Below are 8,267 nucleotides of genomic sequence, written 5' to 3' on the forward strand. Positions count from 1 at the left end.
TGAAGCAGCTTTCTGCTTTATGAAAGTACAAAAAAGATGAGTGGGCATCCCCATTTTGCTTGCTAATTATAGTGAGCAAGGAAGAGGTTGCCATGGCAACAGAAAGCCCTACTCTGATCAACTACTGGTGACAAAAACAGATTTACAGTAAACTTGCAAACATCTACCGCTGCTGCATAGAAACTGAAACAATTCTTTAGAGGAATTAGAATACAGTGGCAGGTGTTAATAATACTGTTGCTAACAGCAGGGGTGTCCACCTACGTGCAGGCAGGAGGCCTCCTGTAGACACAGCACTGCATCAGAATCTCATGTTTACTCAATGTTCTAGTTGTTTCCTGTTAAATAATGTTATTCAGGAACAAAAGTCCCAATGTGATTATGTGAGAAAGAATGTGACTGATCTTTTTGTAAATACTGATTGTGTTTGTAATTGTAATCGCTACTTTTTACCATTTGTGTCTTGAATTAAAAATGCACTCCATCATTTTTTTGTAAAGGCATGGAATGCCTTTTGGCCAAAAGTAAATCTGTGGATTTGCTATTTCCAATTGTTTAGTACCTGTGTATATTTGAATATATATCAAGAAGATTATTTTACTAGTAATAAGAACTTGAAGAAAATGCCTTGTTTTGCTGTCAGTCAGTTCACATTAAATGGCCTCACCTGCCCTAACCCTTTATTTGCATTCAAAGCGACACAGAAAGTCAGTCAGCCAACAATTGAGTTGGTAAATTTAATTAGTGTCTTAAATTAGTTGTTTCAACTGCTTGTCACGTTATATGTATAGAGGCCCTATTGCACTTCATCAGGGAAATCATGAAGCTTAAGCGAGGGTGGATCGGTCAGTAGTCTAGTGGCTGATGGGTTGGTGTCTCGTGGTGCCTTAACAAACTCTTCATCTGACTCTGAACTCTAAGGTGACTAACACTGATATGGGAAACTCAGAGTTTCAAGTAAGCTAAGCAGAGATAGTATAATCAACTCTGGGTATTTTTTTTCTCTGGACAAAAAAACAAAACAAAATTAACACTGCAAGCAGTGACATGCGGGCCCTCGCGCGCTGCACGTCGGGGATCCAGCGGGTCGGGGCCGCCGGCTCCCCGACGTGCAGCACGCGAGGGTCTGCATAATCCCCCTGGCACCTTACATTTTTTTCTCGATCTCGTTCCTTATTCCTCTTTAAAAAAAAATGTCTTTTTTTGGCAGCTTTAACATCTTCAAAAACTCATGAAAGTTGGTGCCCGACGCAAGTTCCGTGAGGTTTGGAGCATCGTTTGACCTTAAACATCAACTTCTGCGTCACAAAGAAACACTAAATTTAGCCGCATCGCCCTGGCTATACTATATACTATATACAAAAATGATTTAGATTAGAAAACTAAATGTGTTAAATGTGGATTAGAAACTAAACAAAACTCTGGGAAATGTTTGAATAAGTCATTGTCACTGTAAATTCTGAAATAACAGTTACAGCATCTGGCACACGTGTTACAATGCGGCCGTCCTATTCCTAAACTGGATTTTTCTCATTTAACCTTTAACCTCATATATTGATGTCATAAGAGCTTCTGTGGATATGGAATTGCAGCCAACTCAAATTTAGCCACTGTTTTACAAAATTCTTTGCAAAAATAGAAATCACAGCAGTTCCCCTTCCCCTTCTGTAATTCTAAAACGACATGCACTAAAATGAAGCATCTATATATTTCTTGACACGAACATTTATGAGTAGACAGGGCGTTCTCAAATGTAAAGGTTGGATTCCATTCGGACGCTGCATGTAAAGCAGTAACCTGTAGCTATTCTGTAATTCCTGGCAGCACATCACTTGTGAACCAATACACCCCTCTGAGAGGGAAAAAAAAAAAAACACCATTGGAGATGATTCTAAGAAATGCAGCCTGCTGGATATCACTATATAGCTAACCACTGGGGGCCAGAAATGAAAACTACACACATATGCACACACACACGTACACGTTATTGAGCAATTTAGGTGCATGACATCTGATTCTGAAGGCATTATTTTTTTTTCTTATTCTACTGGAGTTTTTGCAGGATCTATTCATGTGTAGTGTTCAAGAAAAGCTGGAACACAGAGTGGAACTGAGATGACAACCCAATAAAATTTCCTTTTTTTTCGCTGCCTCTGACAGAGTCTGTACCTCACGGTTTTCCGATATATGCCTTGACAAATTTCTTCTATAAATGCATGCATAGGGTTGTTAGTGTGTCAACGAATTGTGAACATGATTTAACTTGTTTTCCCTCCAGTGTGGAAGCCAGTTATCGATGTGTAATTTAGAGGTCATGGCTGGCTTCAGTTGCTCTTGCTTTATTGTGGTTAAACGTGCGGAACTCGGCATACCATGTGTTTGTTGTGCAAATGACACATAATTGGGTTGGTAATACAAAGAGGCTGAAGTAAAAGGGCCCTAATGACTTCACTGTGGCTGTGTATGATTTTGGGCCGTCTGAGAAAAGGAGGTAAATGAGTCTCACTAGCATAATTGTAATTAATATTACAGTGTTAGAAAACACTGATTGTGGGCAGCCTGAAGTGTGGAATTGTTTCTTGCACTGTGTGACATCCAGGTCTGTAATCAGTCAGGGTAACTTTGCGCACTATGGTTTTGCAGAGAAACATTCAGGTCAGTCTGACCTCTATAACTGTGACCTATCAGACTTCGTCACGGTTCATTGCACTTGAGAATAGTTCCTTCAAATTGTATTTTCTTCACTCAGCAGCATATTTATCATAAAATGAAACAACAGAGCCACTGGTAACATTTATTTAAATTATGACTTAATATTTTAGGGGGGAATTTCCACAAAGTCCCTACAATCCTTCCAGCAGAGAACTACTGTGTACTACTCAAATACACCATTTGTGTTTGTGATTAGTGTGCACACAAAAAGCTGGTAAGAACAGTGACAAAACCACTGACTTGAAATTATACAAAACTACGACAGCTTATCGTGCAAGTACCTCTGATTGTGTTCCAATCTTTTATTTCTTTTTTTTGGCAATTGGACGCTCTCGCTGAGGCTGTTGAATGTCTCTTTGTTCACATGAATTATGGACAATTTACAAAAGCAGAGTGCAAGGTTTTTTAGTTGACGTCCCACAAAATTACCACGAGACCTGCCTGCTTTGTGTAACAACATATGGTTGCAAATGCCACGGTTTGCATCAATTATACAACCGCATGTACATCTAATTATCAGGACTGTTCCCACATCTAAAGACACTGTGGAGCAAAGCACAAACATTTTTCACTTTCAAACAAAAATGTTCTATTTTGCAGCCCATTCAGTAATACATTTATTTGGAAGCAATGCAATTAAAATGGTAATTGAAAATAATCTTTCTGCTTTTCTTTCAAGAAACATACAGGTATGTTAATTTGGAGGAAGACGTTTAAATCTTGCAGGTCGGTATTGTGGGCTTCAACCTTGGGAAACGGTTGAAGGACTAATCAATATACTGCTGATTTCAGTACGTCAGTAAATGCCCAGATTGAAACTGGAGAACATGGCTGTTTGTTTTAATCACTTCTATCGGGTGTAAGGACTGAAGGGCAGAACACAGGCATGTGACACGACACATCATAATAGACACTGGAGCCGGGACATAGATAGTAATCAAGGCAGAGTAGCCTTGAAGTGCCATTCTCGGGAGTGTTGAGTCGGTTATTGATATATTCTGATATGTCACTGTGGGATGGTGTGTCTATCGATCCTATCAATGTATTTTGCCCGTAAGCTTTTTTTTTGCCCAGAAATTTCATTGTGTTTTACTACTACAAATTACTTGAGAGCTATTGTGATCTTGTTTATCAATTGTTACAAATGATGCATTATTTGTGACAGGAAATGCAGTGCAGTGCAGTGCAGTGGAGCAGTACTACTGACGGTGTTTTTCTAATGTCCAGGTAGCTGTTGGAGTCTCCTAATTTCACTAAAATAAAATCCATATGCAAAGATTTTACAATCACTAACATCTACCGTTTTCTATTTTGGTTAAGTTTCCTCATCAGATTTATGTAACATTTGAAAATACAGACTTCATGAGAACATGGGCACACCACGTGTCCACTGTAATGGTAATAGTTATTAATAGGGCTGGGCATTGAACCTTAATACTTTCATTTGCAACCGATTTGCTTCGGTACTGTCTTCTATTGAAAAATGTCTTGGCAATTTGGTACCACATTTTGATACCTAGGCTTCATCCACACGAACACCTTTTCATTTTAATACTCACAATATTTGCTATGTTTGCACATTTTTAAATCTCATTAGTGTCAGTGAGCCACAGCATTTACTCTACCTAGCCTCTACTTCGGATAAATTCACAGAGTCTCAACTGAACACGTTATTTAATTATTTTCAAAATAATATTTGGCCACATAACTGTCTGAGTTGTGTGCGCTGGCGTAACAGGAACATTCTCTGTGCACAGGCAGCTAGCAAATGTCTACTGATAGCATATGTTTAGGGAACATCGGTAAAATTGTAGTGTCTAGTGTTAACGTCCGTGCAATGGATTTAGGGAACATTTGTTAATTGTAGTAACAAAAAACAACCTGGGTTACACTCTCCCTCTCTAAACTGCATGAAAAGTAAAGATTTAAAAAAAAAATGTTTTCAAGTTGTTTTTTTTCCTTCATCAAAAATGGATGATAAAAAAAAAAACTGTATTGCAAAAGTATTGTTCAGAAACTGGTGTCAAAGTGTAAGTATCGCTATGAGCACCAGCAGGCCCATTGAATGTAAAAGATAGCTCGAGGTAGCAATACTGCTACAGTACAAGGTGTCATTTTAAGCTAAACAATAAATTAGATATCCCTCCTCTGTGCTTTACTGCAACCCTAAAGGAAATGTGCATGAAGGGTTGTGTGCTGAAGCGCTAGTGCTAACACCACTAAGAATCCAGCAGCCCAATGACAAACATACCTCAGAGTCTTTTCAATGGATGACTGAGCCTGTGATGGAACACATGGACTTGTGCTCCAGAGCCATCAGCAGCAAACTTGATAAATGAACATGTGTGGGACAGAGAAGGGGGGGGCGGGTGGGAGAGAGAGAGACTTGGCACAGTGGCTGCTATGTTTTTTCGCTGAGGTCCACTTCACGATTCTTAATGACTCGGTGCCGTTGATCTGTGAAGGAAAAAAGCAAATGGGCCATTTAGGGAGAGAAACAGTCAACCTGCTACGTCTTGTCCACTGTCTGGGATTTAAGTGAGAAAATCAATTCGTCATGACACTTTGCCGATAGAAGTAATTCCCCCCGTTCCCTTTCCGCAGCCCTCATTTGATATGCACACTGGGCTTCGCACCAAGAAATGTGTTATTGAAATACATGCCCTGTGTTTCCGTATTTGGACATACTAACATCCAGATTCACACCAACGCGTGCTTACACACACACATTGTGTCATTTTTCTTGCACATTCAGTCCTGTTCAAACACACACTGATGTGGACTAGCTGAAGGTCAGGGACGTGGAACCATGGGAGTAAAAGGAGAGTAAGACTGCATGTACAAGAGAAAGTAGGACCTGGCAATGTGGATCAACCATAATAGCCCAGGGCACCACGCGTCTTGAAAATGCACCACATGGCACTTGTGCCTCCCCCTGGTACAGGAGAGGAGGGAATCTATTATCAGGCAAAAGATCCAGTCATGATGGCCAGCCTGACAAAGTTTTCCCTCGGTTCAATCAATCACATGTGTCCTCTGTGAAGAGGCACCACCACAAGGGGCCCTCGGAGGCTTTGCCAGCAGATTAGTCACGGCCAAGTCTGGTTTCTGCAGCTGAGCCAGTACAAAAATGGAGTGATGAAGTACGGAGGGAGGGGGAGTGATAGGCGAGAGGTAGGTAAAAAGTAAATGATGGACGGATTGTGAGAGGAGAAGGACGGAGAGCAAGAACTGAAATGCTGAGAGTGAGCCGAAAAAGAGGGTGATAATGAGAGGGAGAAGAGGAGGAGATAAAGGGAAACAAATCATTGGAAGCAGAACTAATGATGAAATGGTGGAAACGGTAGGAAAAGTGGACGGGACCATGAGGGGAAAGATTGTTATTATGGGCTACATCATCACCCAGTGCTTACACATATTAGTTAAACATTGTTTACAGACTGTGTGATGTAATTGCAAGATTATTATTGTTGCTTGCTCCTTTTTGCGTTTGGAAACAATCTTTCTGTCGGTTAATATGCTTCAGTGAGATGGCTGCTAAGTAATATATCTATTTTTCTGATATAAAGCCTGTGTAGGTAATTAAAAATGTCTCCGAAAAAAACATTAAGCAAAGCGTGTCAGCCCGTCCCTGTGTTGATAAAGGGGCTTCATCCTGCTTTTATCACAATAATGATAACAGCTCTATCTGTTCATTACCTAAGCCTTGGGGGTAAGATTGCTGACCCAGCCCAATGTGCCACAGGCCCGTGCCACAATATCTCACCGTTATCAATCTCGCCACACTCCCGCCGAGACTGATATGCACTTGTTTCCATCAGAGCTTACTGCACTATGTATGAACGGAGACACGATGTAGCTATGAGAACACACAAAAACAGTGTAAGAAACAAGAGGAATCACAATGTCCTATTTTCCATTGTGGCTGCCATGGTATGTCAAGTCTACGCTGCATTTAAAAGCAGGCACACAACATTGTCTCCCCAGATAGCCCTTCTTTGTTAATCCCTATTAACCTCTCCAGTGGGCAGGGCGCGGGTTCACAGTCTTGGCCACTTAAGTTTGAGCATGACCTTACTTTGTGCTTACAACTGTCTAATGTGTTTGCCATGGCTTGGCTGCACTCCAGCTCAGGTTTTCATCCACTCACCTCGGGGCATGTGCAAATAGGAGAAGAAGGGCATGACCATGTACTTTAAGAACTTTGGCTACTTTCAGAGGCAATATGTTGAGAATAGGGGTGAAAACATTAACAAATTTAGATAAATGAGGACTGGTGTTTTATGACATGTACATGTTTAAAAAAAATAATAAAACAATCATATTACCAGAGGCTTGATATTATAGCTGGAAAAAAAAACTAAATAGTAATAAAATAATATCAACAAAAAACATAGGAAACGATTAAAAGCAGGTTTGATTGCTAAAACCTAAACAAAGAAACATTAACATGAGGTCCTTCAACTTTTTCTCCTTGCCAGAGGGTAAAGCTATGCAACCGATACCAGACAACTTGAAAGGGCGGAGTCAGGTCAGCTGTGTGAAACACATGGGCAGTGCTATTGAGCATCACAATCAATTCGGTGACACTAACATAAAAGTCACTCCAACTGGCTGAGTATTATTCGCCAGGGGCTTAAGCTCACAGCCAGTATGTAGCTGTACATCACTGAACACCTACCGAGCCATCCCTGATCTTAGAATTGTAGAAGCACATTGCATTCATAAAAGGATTTTTTTTTTTTTTTTTTAAATGGAGACCTTATCTCATAGATAGCAGAAAGGAAATGCCAGTAGCAATTGCAGTGTGCATTATTTGCCAAAATGTAAACAAAATTGGGCTTGAAAACAAGGCTCAAGTCGGAGTCCGCAGTTTAACTCACTGTCTCAATGTAGTTCAGAATTTGCCCAAGAATGATCAGGTTTTTAAGATTTCTTCAGGATCAAAGTATTTCAGGGATAGTTTTTAGTACATAGAAAAAACAGTTAATGGCTAATGATGACGTACTAAATTTTCCAAAATGTAAACAAGTATAGGCTAAAAACAAACTGACTCACTGTGACCATGGCAACCTAAACACTTCCTAAATCTTGTACAAAAAGACATCAAGGCCGAGTAAATTTGTAATGTGCAATAATGTTCAATATTGCGAGGACAATACAACTTTGGAGAACTTAAATATCATCGCGTGCACATTAGTTGTACTGTTTCTCCGTCGTTCTGCTTTAAAAGGTGCAATGCTAACTCAGACCTCAAACACTGACGAGTTCACTGAATAAAGAGATGAAATCATTTAAACCTGCTTTTAATAAACAAATTGCACATGAGACCAAAACCAATCAAACAGAACATTAGGGTACAGGCCATGTACCCTAGGCTTGATCATTCATCACGTTTCAGGCAGTCTTTTGCCATGTGTTTATTGCACATGTTCACGTCAATATGACGATGAAAATACGATTCATCAGTCAGTGTTAATCCGTTTACACAGGTGGGAACTTTTAACGATTAATGCAACATTATTCATAATACTTCCAAAAAGTAAACGCTAACC

Source organism: Embiotoca jacksoni, unplaced genomic scaffold (genome assembly GCF_022577435.1).
Source record: "Embiotoca jacksoni isolate LCO1_2020_lvr unplaced genomic scaffold, fEmbJac1.0.p SCAF_4, whole genome shotgun sequence".
Lineage (NCBI taxonomy): Eukaryota > Metazoa > Chordata > Actinopteri > Embiotocidae > Embiotoca > Embiotoca jacksoni.